Source organism: Leopardus geoffroyi, chromosome C1 (genome assembly GCF_018350155.1).
Source record: "Leopardus geoffroyi isolate Oge1 chromosome C1, O.geoffroyi_Oge1_pat1.0, whole genome shotgun sequence".
Taxonomy (NCBI): domain Eukaryota; kingdom Metazoa; phylum Chordata; class Mammalia; order Carnivora; family Felidae; genus Leopardus; species Leopardus geoffroyi.
Window position 1 is genome coordinate 178,272,654 of NC_059328.1, and position 16,716 is coordinate 178,289,369.

Here is a 16,716-nt window from a genome sequence, read left to right on the forward strand (position 1 = left end):
AGGGTTCACTTAAAAGAATGTGTTCTCTGTAGATTTTTGGAGGAGTGTTCTGTCAATATCAATTAGGTAAAGTTGGTTGATAGTGGTATTCAACTCTTGTATTTCACTCCAGATTTTCAGCCTATTTCTTCAGCTATTATTATCAGAGGAGTGTCGAAATCTTCAGCCATAATTCTGCATTTTCCTCCAGTTCTGTCACATTTTGTTTCATGTATTCTGAGGCTTTATGTTTAGGTGCATAAACATTTAGGATTCTCTTGCCCATTTGATGATTTTTCCCTTCATGATTATGAAATGACCCTTTTTTTGTTTTTGTTTTTGTTTTTGTTTTTGTTTTTGTTTTTTTCAACGTTTTATTTATTTTGGGACAGAGAGAGACAGAGCATGAACGGGGGAGGGGAAGAGAGAGAGGGAGACACAGAATCGGAAACAGGCTCCAGGCTCTGAGCCATCAGCCCAGAGCCTGACGCGGGGCTCGAACTCACGCACCGCGAGATCGTGACCTGGCTGAAGTCGGATGCTTAACCGACTGCGCCACCCAGGCGCCCCTGAAATGACCCTTTTTATCTGGGATAAATATTTTTTGCTCTGAAGTCGACTTCATTTTATATTTATATATCCACTTCAGCTTTCTTTGATTCATGTCAGAATGGTATATTCGTTTCCAGATATTTTAACGTATTTATTTTATATTCTAAGTGGGCTTCCCATTGGTAGCGAATACTTGGTCTTGCTTTTTTACTCAATTTGACAATTTCCCCGCTCTGCCTGTTAACAGCATGTACTAAGCGCTGCGTGAGCTAAGTTGTCCCCCCCCCCCCACTCCTCTCGAGTGGTTTTATTCCCCTAACTGTGGGTAGTTCCCTCACACACATGCACTGATCAGTAACTGAAGAATCAAGGGGAGTGTTCAGCAGTCTCCTATCTGGTGCTCTGCCCTGTGAATTTTGGCCATCTTGGTCTCCCCAAATTCTCAACTCTGTCTTCTCATCTTGGGAGACTGCCAGGGTCTGTTTGAGTTCCCGCTTTCTGTGTTGCGTCCTGGAAACGTTCTCCAGAAAATAAGACGGAGCAGAAAGATGTCTCATTTCTTCGCTTCTTCCAGCGATCATTCTCTTGCACTGCTTCTGTTTGCCAATGCCTGAAAACCCATTGTTTCGTATGTGTATTTTTTCTTTTTCTGTTAAGGGAGGAGGATAAACCGACCCCTGGAAGGGCTGCCAGATTTAATAAAACAAGACTCTCAGTTAAATCTGAATGTCAAATCAACAGCAAGTACTTGTTTAGTATATGTATGACCCATAGTTATAGTATAAGTATGCCTGAAATTCAAATTTAATGGGTCTTCTTGGATTTTATCTGGCAACCCTAATCCCTGTTCAATCCATCATGTTCAAAGCAGAAGTCCCCAGATGCTCTTTTAAGTGCCAGAGCTATATGCTTGTTTGGAAATCCATTCAATTCAGTATGAAATATTTACTGAACTGCTACGGTGTGCTTATCACAATGAGAATGATTCTAGGTCAGAATCTTCTTGAAGATATATCACATTGGCAGAGAAGACAAAATAAGGATATGAAACAATACTAAGCACAAATGTCACAGGAATTCAGAAAAGTTAAAGGCTAAAATGAACCAAAGAAGTCTGAAAATACGGAGATGTGGTTAACAGAAAGAGTGAAGAATGAAAGAATTGTATTCAGTCAGGGGAAAGGGCAAGGATGTTCTACCTGCCTAAAGAAGGTAAGACTGGCAGCCTTCCAGAGAGTGAGGAAAATAACCGGAACAAAAGATGCTTTGGGCAAGTCATGATAAACAAGGTTAATTGGTACTAGGACATTTAGGAACTGTTGTTCGGTTTGTTCATTGCACAAGGGAGCCCGGTTGGGAGGATGAGTGAGGACTGAAGTCTGAACTGTTCCAGTTCCCAGGACATGAGCCTCTATGCAGGGCCTCATCCAATGAGAGAAAGGGATGCTTTTTTCTAATGCTAAGCTGCTTTGTGGGACATTTAAGGTCCTAGGTGGGAACTTCAGTATCTCCCTTCTGAGTAGTCACAGTACGTCTATACCTGTGACCCAGATTCTCCCATGTTGGAATCACTGTGAGGAAAAGTGGGTGGAGATGTTACAAGGTGCAGCATCTCTGAGCTACAAACATTGTTCTACTGGGCTACTGTGGAATAAAAAGAGTGGGAAGGGACAAAATAAAATTTAATTTCATAGTTTGAAGGAGCAAAGTAGGTAAGCAAGATTGGAGCTGATAGGGTTTTGGATAGAACCCCTCTGAAGTTCAACATCAGCGCTGTGTAGTCTGTCTATTAGCAGAAGGTTATCCAATGAAGAATGGCCCTAAATCCAGTGCTGTAAATTCAAAGGCCTCCTGGAACAGGTAGTTAATGGACTTGTGGAGAACCTTTCTAACACCTAACAGGCACCTGAAAATCTTTTTTCTCTGGAAAATCTTTCAGGAGGAGCTGCAAATCAAGACTTTTAGGGAAAATGGAATCTCAATTTTGGCATAATTTTTAAAATGTATACCCCTCTATGTATATCTCACAAAGCACAGTGTAGACTTACACTGTTCCGAACAGATAATGCAGATCTGTAGACGTGAATGCTACTGGTGCGCTTTCTCTGTTCTAAAGCAGTATTTCCAGGGAGCCTGGGTGGCTCAGTCCATTGAGCATCCAACTCTTGATTTCGGCTCAGGTCATGACCCCAGGGTCATGAGATCAAGCCCTGCGTCTGGCTCCACACTGAGCTTAGAGCCTAAGAGTCTCTCTCTCTCTTTCTCTATCCATCTCTCCCCCCTTCTCTCTTTCAAATAAAATAAATAAATAAACAAAAAATAAAATAAAAATAAAGCTGTGTTTCCTAGCTCTAACCATGGTACACACTAGCTCCATGACCTCCCCCAAAAAAGAAGAGAAAGAGAAGGGGGAAACAGAGGAGAACCAAGGCAGACATTACTCTATATATCAAGACAGGATGAATGCAAATATTTTGGAAGCCGTAAACCACAACAACTACTTCCTTTTCTCTCCTCATTTCATCAGTTTGATCTTCTTAAAAGGATGAGGCAACCCAATGCAGACTTAACTGGTTGGAACAATAGGCTCATGTTCAGTTTTATCACCCACATTTCATACTAGTATCCCTGTCTGGAAACTCTGAGGGTTTTTATTACTCATCTCTACGGAAAAAGCCTCTATAAGATCTTCACCAGCTTGGAAATCCTTGCTACAAGAAAAAAAAAATCCCCAAAGCAAATAACCACCTGTAACAAATAAATGATTTGTGAAAAAAATGTCATTGGAAGGGTGAATCATTCTTTCTTACATATATAGAAATTATCAAGGACTGTGCAGTCTTAAAAATGAAGAATTGTTGGGGCTCCGGGGTTGCTTAGTCAGTTAAGTGCCTGACCGGCTCAGGTCATGATCTCGCGGTTCGTGGGTTTGAGCCCCGCGTCGGGCTGTGTGCTGACAGCTTAGAGCCTGGAGCCTGCTTCAGATTCTGTGTCTCCCTCTCTCTGCCCCTCCCCGACTCACGCTGTCTTTCTCTGTCTCAAAAAAATAAACATTTGAAAAAAATTTGTAAAAAGTGAAGAATTGCTATCTTCTTTCTCTGAAGAATTGTTAGACTTCTCAAATCGTTGCTGATCAGGGGGCAATAAATGCATGTCTTACCTTTTCGGCTACTGCCTGGGTCGATCCTGCTGTGTGGACTACCAAGTTCCTGCTTAGTTTTATACTCTATTAGAGCAAAGGGGGAAAGTCTAACACAAAACTAACAACACAGTTTTTAATGGAAAAGTGCTATTTTAAGGACAGCCAGTCCTATCACATAAAGCTGTCTATATTGGTCAAGTTGTAAAGGTTTTCTTTTCCTTAGTTTGAAGGCAAGAACCTTAACTGAGCACCAGAGGGTACTCTTCTCACAGGGAAGCCAACTGGCAGGGAGATGAAAAATGAAGGCTTCTGAGTTTCCTTCACATGTAAAACAGATGAATGTTATTCTCTAGGCTTTTCTCATTCTGGATTGTGTAATGGCCTTGACCCTGACATATCATGGTGTTTACAGAATTAATAGACTAGGCCCCACGAACTTGCTCTGTGGCTCTGGCGAGGGTATGGGACAGTACTTTACAGCAGGATGGATGTAGGGGGAAGGAGAGGGGAATGTGAACAATAATACTTAGGTCACACGATTACAGAGATTTATTCCTGGTTTTGCTTAACTCGAATACCTGAATGGTGACATTGTTAGATTCATATCTAGGTGAGATCTGAGCCAGGAATTTGGTCAATTGAGATAAAACCTTTCTTTGGACTGTATTTATTTAGGGTTGTCAAGTTTACACAGAGTGGTAATGCCAAGGTATCAAGGATCTCTTGCCTTTCCATAACACTTTCCATAGCACTCCCCAAGATATATCATCAGAGTAAAGGTGGTGTACTTGTTATACAAATGCACCTTCAAGACAAGTCCTCTCGCTGTCCCCTCAAGTGGCCACTTTTAAATCCTCTCTTTTTGGAAATTCTAGAGCCACTACTGCTTATTGGCTGGTTGACTGGCTGCTTTTTTCAGAGAACGTTCTCTAATAACCCAACTCACTTTTTATATAAAGGCAAGGTCTCTGCATTCACTACCTTATTTGCTACAGGGAGTAGAAAAATTTGCAAGGAAATCACAAGAGAAGTATTAATCTTTAACAAATGTTATGATATAAATGATTAATAATCATTCATTACACAAAATAACATCCATTATCAAATCCTGACATCCGTGGTAATGTACTGAAAAGCTATCCTTTCAAACTCCCTTTTCAGCCACATTCAATCTGCAGATTCTCTCGGGGTGGAAAAGCTGGTCATGTGTGGTCGTATCAGATGTAACGTGAAACTTGACGTGATTGCATAGTGGTAACTTGGACCAGAAGCGCATTGTCCTCTTGCCCACACTCTGCAATACTGCCCCATTGTAAACAAGATGTCTGGCTTACTTGGGACATCCTTTCAAAATGTTTAAACTAAAATAAAAGCTGACATCATAGGGGAAGTCTGTATTCCCCGTGTATTTCTAACTTTGTATGCCATTCCCAGAGAAAGCCACTGGATGTTGCTTAACGATGATAACAATGGATCACATACAGTGGTTGGCAAAGGGGAAAAAAAAAACAATTAGTCATCCAGTCAACTCATCTTCCCAGCAAAGGGCAGAATACTTAGATAGGGAACCTAACACTCTATTTAAGGCAAATGGCCAAGTATTAAGAACTACACTGACATCGTTGTCTCCTCTAGCAATACTGACCGAGCACTGAATCTGTGTTAGTTGGCTGCACCCATGCCCTACTTGATTCCTTAAATGGAAGGTTCCAATACAGTGCTGCTCTTTTCTTTGGAGATAGCCAATAGAGTAAATGTTGTCTGGTGGAAGGTAATTAACTCTTGTAAATGATGCCTGCGCAAAACTCAAGGTCAGGTTACTACAGAGAATACCTTGACAAGCCAAGGCCAACACAGAGGAAAAGTCCTGGAGAGTCTTCCTCTCTGGAGAGTTTGTCACCTTTGCTGTGAACTGTATTGTGTAAACTCTGGCTCAGAAAGGGCTATTGTTTCAGCCTTGCTTATTCACCTGATTGACTTTATTCAAAAGCACAGCTGAAATGCGTGGTTTCTCACTCTGAGACTTTGGTTTTATACTAATTGGAGAGTCTACCTTGTTCCTAGGTATATTTCGTTTTAAGCTCAACTGTATAGGTAATTCAGATTCTCAAAGTAGATTTTTTGTAATATTTGAGGGTGGGAGACTAGAACTATCCAGAATGGCTGCCAGATTCCGATTTCACTTTGGGCTTTGTTGTGAAGAACATAGAAGTCTCCATCCAGCAATGTTTTATTCCTCATTGTGACCCAGGCTCTTGGGTCCATGGTGGGACCCCAGTCAGGGTACTCAATCTCTCTGGCTCTCTCTTTGGGATGCTGAGTGGTAAGGACCATGTAAGCCACTTTCACTGGCCTCTTCTATCTATGGAAGATGTTACTGAATAAAGACAACATGTGTCCCTGGTTCTAGTTGTATCCATAGCCCTGGACCCCTGGACCTCCCAGTTAGCCTCGGACACCCAGTTCCTTTTTTTTTTCCTTAAGCAACTTGGGAGTTGATTTTCTATCAGAAGCAGCCAGTTTTTGCCTGATTGGTAGAGTATCAATATAGTACCACACTATGGACTAGAAATAAGGACAGAGAACCCAGAAAGAGAACGGGAAACAGACAGTAGATTGTTTTTAAAGAAGCTGTATTCAAAGTTACAAGGAGTGTGACTTACTTCACAGTGAACTCGCTGAATTGGTTGACGTTTTGCAGGGTTACATCTGTTACTCTTTAACATTTCATGGAGGACTGAGGAAGTGCCAGCACACTGGGAAAAGAGCCAACATGAAATGGTTGTATAATAAAAGGGAAAAAGGTTGAGTTCTGAAAGTTAAAGACCGGTAAGCTCAAGTTCTATAGCAAGGGGAAGAAATGCCACAGTGAATGATGTGAGTAGAACGAGGTATTGACTTTACATGAACTACGTTTTCCCCCCACGCCAATCTAATATTTTAATCTATTGACAAACGAGAGGCAAATTATAGCTGGGTGTCAGAGCTGGAGCTGGTGGTGCAAATCCCACAGCCCAGCCAGAGAGGCCACAAGAAGACTGAGAATTCCAGGTCAGAGGACTGCAGATAGAGACCAGAACTGGGGACATATTTGTGCCAGGGGTCTAGAACCAAGATTGAGACAATCTAAGATGCCATGCCGTTTTCTGTTCCTTAAAAAATTGCATTTTCAAGCATGGGCCTACGAAGATTGTTCCTTTGAGAATAAAGAGCGGTCACCAGGTGACTGCTTTGCACGTTGTTAATTATTCATGTGTCACTCATTCACTCGCTCATTCACCAAACACTTATTAAATGCCTTGTTTTTGAAAGGTACCTTAATAGGTGTAAGAAAATAAAAATGATGAACAGTTGGTGAGGTTTCTCCCCAGTGACAACAGCTGCATCAGGGAGCATTTGGATTATGATCTCATCAGTACTAACTATTCTATTTTAAAAATTACCAAACTAAGTCAATTACTTTTTCCTCTACTTTGAAAATTTGATACAAGATAGGACAAAAATTCAAAAAAAATAATGTTTTAAACAGCTCTTTTCATCACATCTTGGCTCCTTTTTAACTTAAAAACATTTTTTTTTTAATTTATCCATTTTTAAGAGATAGAGTGCAAATGGAGGAGGGGTGGAGAGAGAGGGAGACACAGAATCCCAAGCAGGCTCCAGGCTCCGAACTGTCAGCACAGAGCCTGACGTGAGATTGAACCCATGAACCACGACATAACGACCTGAGCCGAAGTCAGACGCCTAACTGACTGAGCCATCCAGGGGCACCTCCTTTTTAACTTTTTTAAACTTACAGTTTAAAGTATGGTTCCACCCTTGTCTGTAGGTCCCAGATTTCTAATTTTTTTTTAACTTACTGCTTTATACAGTTTCAATATGTTGCTAACTACTACCCTGTTCCTACCAACTAAAAGTGCTATCTTTTATCTGCAACTTTGTTTTTTTCACAGTCAGAAGCAAAACAAACATGAAACAAAACATATGGGAAAAAGATTTTTTCAGACTTTTCACTGTTCACTTCTATTTTTACTTTTCTCATAAATCAGTAAACTGTTATTCTTCCAAGCATGTTTCTACATCACTCATTTTCTGGGGCTTTTCATTCCTCTATATGTTCTTTTGCATAATAACTCATTAAATAAATCTCATTTACAGATCTCTGACAAGCTTGTATATCTTGAACTCTCATGTTTCATTATGAACTTGATGTAAAACATCCAGTTTGAATACATTTTAAGCTGTTACTAAGTAATTTCCTTATACCTGTATACAGGTGTAAGATAAGTCAGCGGGTGGTTTATTTATTCATCTATTAATTCAGTAAATTACTGAGAGCCAGCAGAAACAATAAGCTGCATTAAGTTAAAACCAGGTGGAATGTCAACTTGGTCAAGACATGTCCCTGCCATCAAATTTGATCCCAATTGCTGGAAGAGACAAATGTTAACATTGAACAAAAATACCTCAAAACAGGTAATTTGCGACTTGTATCAGGTAATTTGAACAAACCAAGGAAGGCTGGGTGGAGATAAACCCTAAATGGTGGTTGGGATTTTTTTTTTTTTAAGTAAGCATCACACCCAGCATGGAGCCCAATGTGGAGCTTGAACTCACAACCCTGAGATCAAGACCTGAACTGAGATCAAGAGTCAGACGCTTAACCAACTGAGCCACCCAGGCGCCCTGAGATTTTTGAGAAGGGCTTGGAAAAGACATCATAAGTGAAGAGAAAGGTGTCAGTATAAGGTGAATAGACAAGAAAACACTGTTCGGGCAAGGTAAAGCAAGGCATATCAGCAGAAGCTAAAGCTCCATATTAGCAAGTAGAAGATAAAGCCAGCGAGCAGTGAACGTTGTGGTGTTTTGAATGTCAAGCTCATGAATTTGGAGGATTTCTATGGCCCAGTTGTCCTCCCCTAACTTCGTTCTCAGCCACTCCAACCTGTCCTCAAAACTTTTGCCCAAGTGAATCTCCTAAAAGATAAAGTTAACATATGGCCCCTCTGTTGAAGACTTTTCAGTGGGTTTCTTAAGCCCGCTCAAGAATGGGTATCTATGAGACTGTTCACAGCTGAGCAACAAAATGAAGGCTCCCTCTGGCTGAACTTGGCCCGTTAGGGTCCCCTGTGACCCTGTCTGGGATTGTAAGTAGCTGGGTAAATGAGACCACTCTTTGGCCCAAGCAATCGTCTCAGACAAAGATGGACAAGGGCCCTACAACCCATCATGTCATGGCAAACGGGCCAAGAGAGCTCTCCAGGAGCTGAGCTCCTGGGACACTTATGCCACGGAACTGGATATCATTAGCCTCACTGAACCCAAACAGACCTTTGCATAACTATGTCAAATTCACATTTTCAATGCATTTAATTTCAGTGAAGCATCCATTCTATTGAATTTATGTTGTTTATTTGAATTTTACAGATTATATTTTCATTTTAATTTGACTTTAAAAATTTGTGTTGTACGTGTTGGAAAGTAGGGGTGGGTGTATGTCTTAACGAATTTTTGTCTAGTTTTATATGTGCACACTTAAGTAACATTATGATAAAAATAATTTAAGTAAACAGTGAATTTTACATAATCATTTTACTTTAAAGGAGTTGTGTATATTATCCAAATAGGGAACATAGCATTATCTCATTTGGTCTTAAAATAATCCCTGCAAGATAGTTATCACTATCCGTATATTATAGATGAGGAGACAGAGAGTGAGAGGGTCCAAGTAACTTAGGCAAAGTCAAACAGCAGTTGAGGGGCAAAGTGGTGATTTTAACCCATCTCCCATGTCATTTCCTCGGCGCACACAGATTCAAAAGTCACCTTCAGGGACATGAGAGTAAAATTTGGGAATGAGGGTTTCTAAGACATAGAAGCAGAAAAGTACAAGAACTTAGACTCGTCCACAAAACCGATTTCCAGGCTGCATCGCTTCAAGAGAAAACTATGGATTATAGTCTCATTAAGCAAGGAATTCTGTTGGATGACTTCATTTCTTCTCTTACCCACTGAATTCTGATTGCTTAACAGATTTTGACTCCTCAAACATTTTAGTTTCGAGAGCTAAGTTGAAACAGTGAAGAATTCTTTGACATTTGGAAGGAAATGCCTTTTATAGCGATAGGTACCTATTTCCCCAAACACCAAAAGCAGACTTCAAACACCATCCCCGTGGCTGCTCTTTTCTGTCCATGTCTCTTTCAAAAACAAGTAACAGCAGCCACCAAAACCCAACAAAATTGGCTCTAGCCTACTTGGAGTTGAAGCCAGATCTGTTCTTGGTTTCCCAAGCCAAAGTGGGAGATGTAGTTAGTTGAGTTCTAAGCCCTTCATAGTGCTAAAGAACAATGGAGTGAGAGTTTCAAAATTAAAACCATGCGTTCAGTAGTAAACAGCTCCAACTGGTGCTTGATTACTAACTAGATGTTCTATTTCTGACATGATTTGAGCAAACACAGGAAACCTCATAGGCGTGGATGGAGAGATGTTTTCCCTTTCAGGACAAAAAAGAGCAACATCGGATGGAGTTATGATCATCGTGATTCTTTTTAAAAATTTTTAAAAAAATATGTATTTATTTTTGAGAGAGAGAGAGAGAGGCAAAGAGAGAGGGAAACAGAATCCGAAGCAGGCTTCAGGCTCTGAGCTGTCAGCACAGAGCCAGACACGGGGCTCGAACCCACAAACCGGGAGATCATGACCTGAGCTGAAGTCAGATGCTCAACCAACTGAGCCACCCAGGTGCCCCTGATCATTGTGATTCTGGACACCATCAAAAGCCAATGGCTTTGAAGGGGTTCTCATTTTTATGGCCTCAGAGGGAGCCCTTTTCTTTCCCAGGAGTCCTCTCCAGAGGGAGAGGCTGTGTAGAGTTTTCCTGAAGGTAATGAATGTCAGCACATTGCCAGCTAGGTCACGTGTTCCTTTCTTATCAAATGAAACTGACCTTTCTGACCCAGCATGTTCTCCTTGTTCATCACTGTGATTAATTTCAAGTTCATGGTGATGCAGGTTTCTAGATGAATTGCGTGGTTCACTCCAGATGGTAAATATGTACCTCTGGCATCTCCTCACCCTTCTGGAGAGGTCATGTGCTAGCATACAAGAACGAAGTCTTTTAAAATAGTTGGCTTACACTCAGATCTGCACCCTACAAAACACTCTGCCCAGACTAGCCTCTGTCCTTTCAGCTGGCAGAGATCTTCCCCTTCCTACTCATTTTCCATTAAATGCCAAGCGACTCAAGGGAGTTATGAGCAAAATGAAAATGTTTAGCACATAATTCAAGATTTTAAGGTTTTTTTTTTTCAGCCAGTGGAAGAACTAGGACTCATGAGAGTTCTCGAATTGACATTCACTAGGCCCCAAAATCATGCTTATCCACTAGAAATTTCCAAGTTAATTTTCCTGATGCATGCTACTGCATTTCCTCTAGCGAGCGAAAATCTTGTTCCGTTGGTCATCACTGTCAACAGGGACAAAATATGCAAAATAGATTTTACATATTTATGCAAAATTTGCTGGTCAGAAATTGCTCTATGTATATTCATTTCTGCATCAGGAGGATAGTTTCAACATTGATTGTACTCAGAATTTCCCCCCGCAAGCTTTGTTGGAGGCTATAAGTGGTTCAGGTCATGGAGAATAAGTTAATTCACACTTCTGTCTTCTCCCTTTTCAAAATTAAGTTTTCATATCTAGGCATTTTCTTAGGATTCCAAATAAAAAGGAAGGAGATTGTTCTTATGTGCATCTGGGCAGTCCAAATACCTACGTGGACGAGTGGCTGCTTCAGCCCATCTGTCGTCTTTGCAGCCCACAACCATCACCTCCAGAAGCCTCTGCTGAGGTTTCCATGGAGCTTTGGGAAAAACCTGATTGGAGCCTTTAGAGGATCTGTGGATATAAATGTGGCCGAAGACAAGACACTGACAATCTGGGAGCAGAGTGTGGGGATGCAGAGACCTACCCAGGGCTGGCCCACCTGCCCGGGACGCCCCGGTTCTGTAGCTGTTGCTCACCCATTACACGCCACTCCTCAAATTCACTGACAGCACACCCACTGAGTGCCTCCGAGATCAGTGGGAAAGAGTCCTTGTCTTCAAAGAGCTCGCGGTCTAATGGGGAAGGTAGGAGTTTTGTAATAAGCTAACCATGTTTGAAGGAGGTGAAAAGGCACCAGGGAGGTGATTTTTGAGCTAGGTTTTGAAGGCCGAGTGTGAGATTGCTACAAACAAAAGAGGGAACCGCATGTACAAAGACGAGGGGCTGATCTGCTCGGAAGAGGTATGAGATCTTCGGGGGCGGGGTGGTCCTCGTAGAGGTGGCAAGGCAGGTTGGCCAGATCAGGAAGGCCTGTGGTTTCATACAGAGTGGAAGAGGTGGGGTGAATAGACATAGTGTTGAGAATAGACCCAGGCAGGTGGGTTTTAGAGGGAGAGAGGCCAGGTTGAGGGTTTTGCCGTAGTCTCAGCAAGTGTTCATGAGGGCTGGGAATAAGGCAGTGGCAACAGGATGAGAAGGGAAAAAGCCACTTCAGAGATTGTTTTTGAGGCAGAGATTGGATGTCGATGAGTGAGAAATCCACAGAGGTTTCTAGTTTGGGGGAGTAAGCTGATGGCAGCCATTCTGAAAGGGGCTTCTCTCTCACTCACACACGCTCTCTCTGCTGTTTGTCTCTCCCAGTCCTCTCTCTTTCTCCACCTCTGTTCCATCTCTTTGTCTACTCCTGTTGTTCCCTGTGATATTCCATCTCTGTCTTTGTCTTTCGTTCTCTTGTGGTGCCGGCTTCTCTCTGCATATCAGCTCTGCTCTCCTCTGTAACAACCAACTTCTTCACTATCCACATGTGCTCCGCTCCTTGGTAACTTCAGATGACAAGTCCCTTTGACATTGCATAACCCTGTTCAGTCCAATTAAATTCTGTCACTTTCCATTGCACTGCTCATTATAAAGTTCATTCCATTTTTCTTCGTTCAAATTTGCAATAGAATCTAATTAGACCAGCTCTTCTTTCTATGCTAGCCCAGAGAGTCTTTTGTCCTGGATGCTTCTCAGAACCACCTAAAGGGCTTAAAAAAAGTACCAGTGCATGGGTCCACACTTGGCCCACTGAATCAGAATCTTTAGAGATGTAATGCATAGCATGTGCATTTGCTTTAAAGTTCCACTGGTGATGCTAATGTACAAATAGGACTGAATCCACTGCCGTACGTGACAAGTCATGAATCATAATTCATAGCACAGACCTTGGGTCAGGGGCTCTTAACGATTCCAGTTTCAACTGGAGGGGTCGGTGGAGTGGCCTGGAGGGTCACACCATGCAAACATGGCCATCCAGGGGTTGTGAGTAGGGAGAGCCTCTTAGAATAGCCTGTGGTCATACAGATGCCATGAAATGTGTTTGCTAAATTGGTCTTGTGAGGGGTAAAATGTGAAAGCATGCATTTACAGTGACTTCCCATGAGTTCTGTGGTAGGATGCAGAGGAGGGGCCCCTAGTCTCGATGGGAGGAGTATGGGATAAGGAGGTGACTCCTAAGTTGAAGCTTGGGGGAACACTAGCAGTTTGTCTGCTGAAGAAGATGAGAAATGGGACCACAGGCAGATGAGAATAGTGTATTCAAAGCAAAGAGATTTTTGTGCAGAATGGCATTATAAATTCGTACTTCGAGCGTCCGTGGCCACCCTTCCTAGACACATGGTAAAAAGCTCAGAAAACTCCTTAATTTCTTTGTCCTGGAAGTCTGTTATGTTCCTGGCAGAACTTGTAGAGATAGCCAATCCAGAATGGGGTGCACTATAAGGGAGCCGTGAGAAACTAGATTGGAGAGGTACGCAAGGGCTCCATTGTGAAGCTTCATGGTCAGTTTAGTAGAACACTGGCTACCATTTATCAAGCAACTATATGCCAGGCACTTTATGTACATTACTTCCTTTCATCCTCCCAGAACTCAGAACGTCAGGATTTTTACACTCATGTTATACACCTGGAAACAGAGGCTCAAGTAGCTTAAATCTATTTGTCACAGTCACAAAGCTAGAAAACAGCAGAGCTGGAATCTGACCAAGTTCTCAGCCTTAAAGTGTAAAAAAGGGAAGGGAGGAATGCTGTATTTAGAAATAAAAGAAAAAAAATATTTATATGTATAAGATATTGCATAATGGGGTCATTTCAGCCCTCAAATGGTTTAAAATATTCATAATCATATCTGTATGGGTAAATGTTATAAATACTCTGAATCTCATATTTTTGGTCTTTTCAAACACCCTAGCAATATAGAGAATATTTTCATTAAGCAAAACTTGGTGTGTACACCCAGAATGCAAAGTAAGTAAATAAAAGGGAAGTTATGCAGGGTACTTGGAAGAGGGAGATCAATGAGGAGCCAGCGTCCTTCCATCTCCCCTGTCAACTACTTTCCCTAAATTCAGGAACTCCATGGCTCTAGCCTATAGCCCACAACAATTTCTAGAATCTTGAACATTTTTCTACATACCATTCAAGCCTGTGGATCCAGGAAGCAATCAAATATCATGTGCGGGTGACAGAGTGTACCTTTGCCAAGGTGGAATGGTGTGGCTGTGCGGGAAGGCTCTGGCCACCTGGTAAACCCACTCCTGTGTTGTCACGGGTGCTCCTATGACCTAGACGAGGGCAGAACCAATCATGGACCTGATTTAGTGCCCACTACTAGGACAGCCATCTTTTCTCAGAGCCACAGAAACAAACAGTGAGCTTAAATCCTGTTTTGGATGAGAACTCACCAAGACTGTCCTTGGTGAAGTCCCCAGTTAGCCACAGCACATGATAAAGTCACCCAGGGCAATGTCCCATTGCTGGTCCTCTTTGCTTGTTTTAGGATTCTTCTCAAGGAGGAAGCATGCTAAAGTAATTCACACATGTTTACATGTAAATTATTTTATGTGGCCAGCACAAGCCACCCCTAAATCCTTGTTCCTTTTGGGAAGCAAAGAAGTTTTAAGCACAGCACCCTATGGTGACTGGTGTCCTGAGGAGTCTCTGAGGGAGTGGAATTTTAGCACCCAAACTGAGAGAGTCCTAGGAAAACAAGACAAATTGGCCACCTTCTAAACCCACCATACCACAAACCTTTAAGTGTTAACTGACCACACTTAGGGCCAGATACTGCTTTGGAGTTCACAGAGAACAAATTACATTTATGTATATTAAATGTGCTCTTTAACAACCAAGTCAAAACATTTCTCTTGCGAACTCAACAAATACATTCATTGTCTCAATGAAAAGAAATAACTATAATCCAATTAAATATGCTTGAATATTCACTTATTATTGGTGATGGTTAATTTCATGTGTCCACTTGTCTAGGTCACAGAATCCATATATTTGGTCAAACATTGTTCTAGATGTTTTCACGAAGGTATTTTGGATGAGATTAACATTTAAATTAATAGGCTTTGAGTAAAGCATACTACTCTCCCTAGTGGGGGTGGGCCTCGTCCAATCAGTTGAAGGCCTTAAAAATAAAAAGGACATATACCCTCTGATAAAAAAGAAATTTTGCCAACATACTGCCCTTGGACTCAAATTGCAATTCTCCCTTGGGTCTCTACCCTGCCAGCCTACCCCGCAGATTTTGAACTTCTATCTCCACAGTTGTGCGAGCCAATTCCTTAAAAGAATTATCTCCTCTCTCTCTCTCTCTCTCTCTCTCTCACACACACACACACACACACACACACACACACACACATCCTATTGGTTTTGTTTCTCTGGAGACCCCTAACAATGTACTGTTAACACACCATTTAAGTCATCTTTTCCAAATAATTAGTTTTACAATTACTAGAAACTAATAACCTGATAATGTTGTTTGTTTGAACCTTTATAAATTCAGAGGTATTTTCTAGCATTGCCCTAAAATCTTGTAGCAACTACTCTTCATTCCATAAGTATTTATTGAGTCCTCCCATAGCTCATCACACATCTTTGTATTTTGAATACAAAACTAACCAACTACCTAAGCAAAAACTGTGGGGGTGCTGTGTAGGGAGATCCTTTATAGACACCCAGCTTAGGTCACTGAATCTTGACTTGTCACATAGACTGAATTAATCTGGACTCTGGGTTTATTGTCTTTACTGAGTCCCAAGTACAGTCCTTTCCATGGCTATCTGAATCTCAATCCAGTGGTTTATCAGTGGAGACATTCCAATGCTAAACAAAGCTCATCTGTCCTTCCTCTTCTTCAATTCAGATTTCAACAACCTGATATATATATATATATATATATATATATATATATATATATGTATATGTATATATGTATATGTATATATGTTTACACTTATTGATGTCTGTGTGTGGGGGGGTGCGGCTCTGTGTATATGCATATCCACACAAAACATTTGAGTTCTTATTTAACACAAACAAACTGTGCAACGGTCTTCTCATTTTCTTTATTCTGCCTCCTGGTTCTAAGGCAGCTGATCTTGTTAACAAGAGGTCTGTTCTTCCCTCAGTGACTGCATTTCTTGGAGAAAACTTGGTGAGCAAGCATCTGCCCCACTGCACATCAAGAACGTTCCAGACTTTGAGCCAGTTTATACCCTCAGGGCAGCACGTGCAGGCTCTTCTTGCTGTTCTTAGAACCAACGTTGGAATCAAGAACTGGCTCTTGAATTACTCCCAGCTGCCCGTATCCACCCTCCCCTGATCTGTGCTTCCCTAGTTATGCTTTACCATGAAATACTGTTTGGACTGGTTTCATAGAAACACCTTGATTCTTCCCTCGATGACCGTAAGCATTGTGACAGAGTCTGAGGGTGTGAGTGATGATGGCAACATGGTAGCTGTCATTTCACACGCAGCCCAAAGAAGAGGGAAGGAGAGGCTGTCATGATCCTTTTCTTGGGCTGCTCAGATCTGATATGCTGACTTTATTAACCATATGGTAATAAGTTCTTACTTTTCCCATAAGGAAGAAAATACAAGTTCAGGTCTTTAAGGTAATGGCCCATTGCAATCCCTTAAAAGGCTTAACGAAGGTTAGCAAATCA

The 16,716-nt window shown here is 41.6% G+C and overlaps 1 protein-coding gene across 5 annotated transcripts in view; it reads right to left on the reverse strand.

Moving 5' to 3' along the window:
• The window catches only part of STAT4 (signal transducer and activator of transcription 4), a 115,140-nt gene extending 100,848 nt beyond the window's left edge, over positions 1-14,292 (reverse strand). For 3 of the 5 annotated variants that reach the window (XM_045480556.1, XM_045480557.1, XM_045480550.1), the window contains exons 1-2: positions 14,175-14,292; positions 6,337-6,429 (exon numbers count right to left, since the gene is read on the reverse strand). The gene's annotated coding sequence lies outside the window, so the exon portion shown is untranslated. Of the gene's footprint in view, positions 1-6,336; positions 6,430-10,622; positions 10,771-14,174 lie in introns of all 5 variants that reach the window. The other 2 variants (XM_045480552.1, XM_045480554.1) reach the window with 2 other exon arrangements.
• Positions 14,293-16,716: the final 2,424 nt, after the last annotated feature.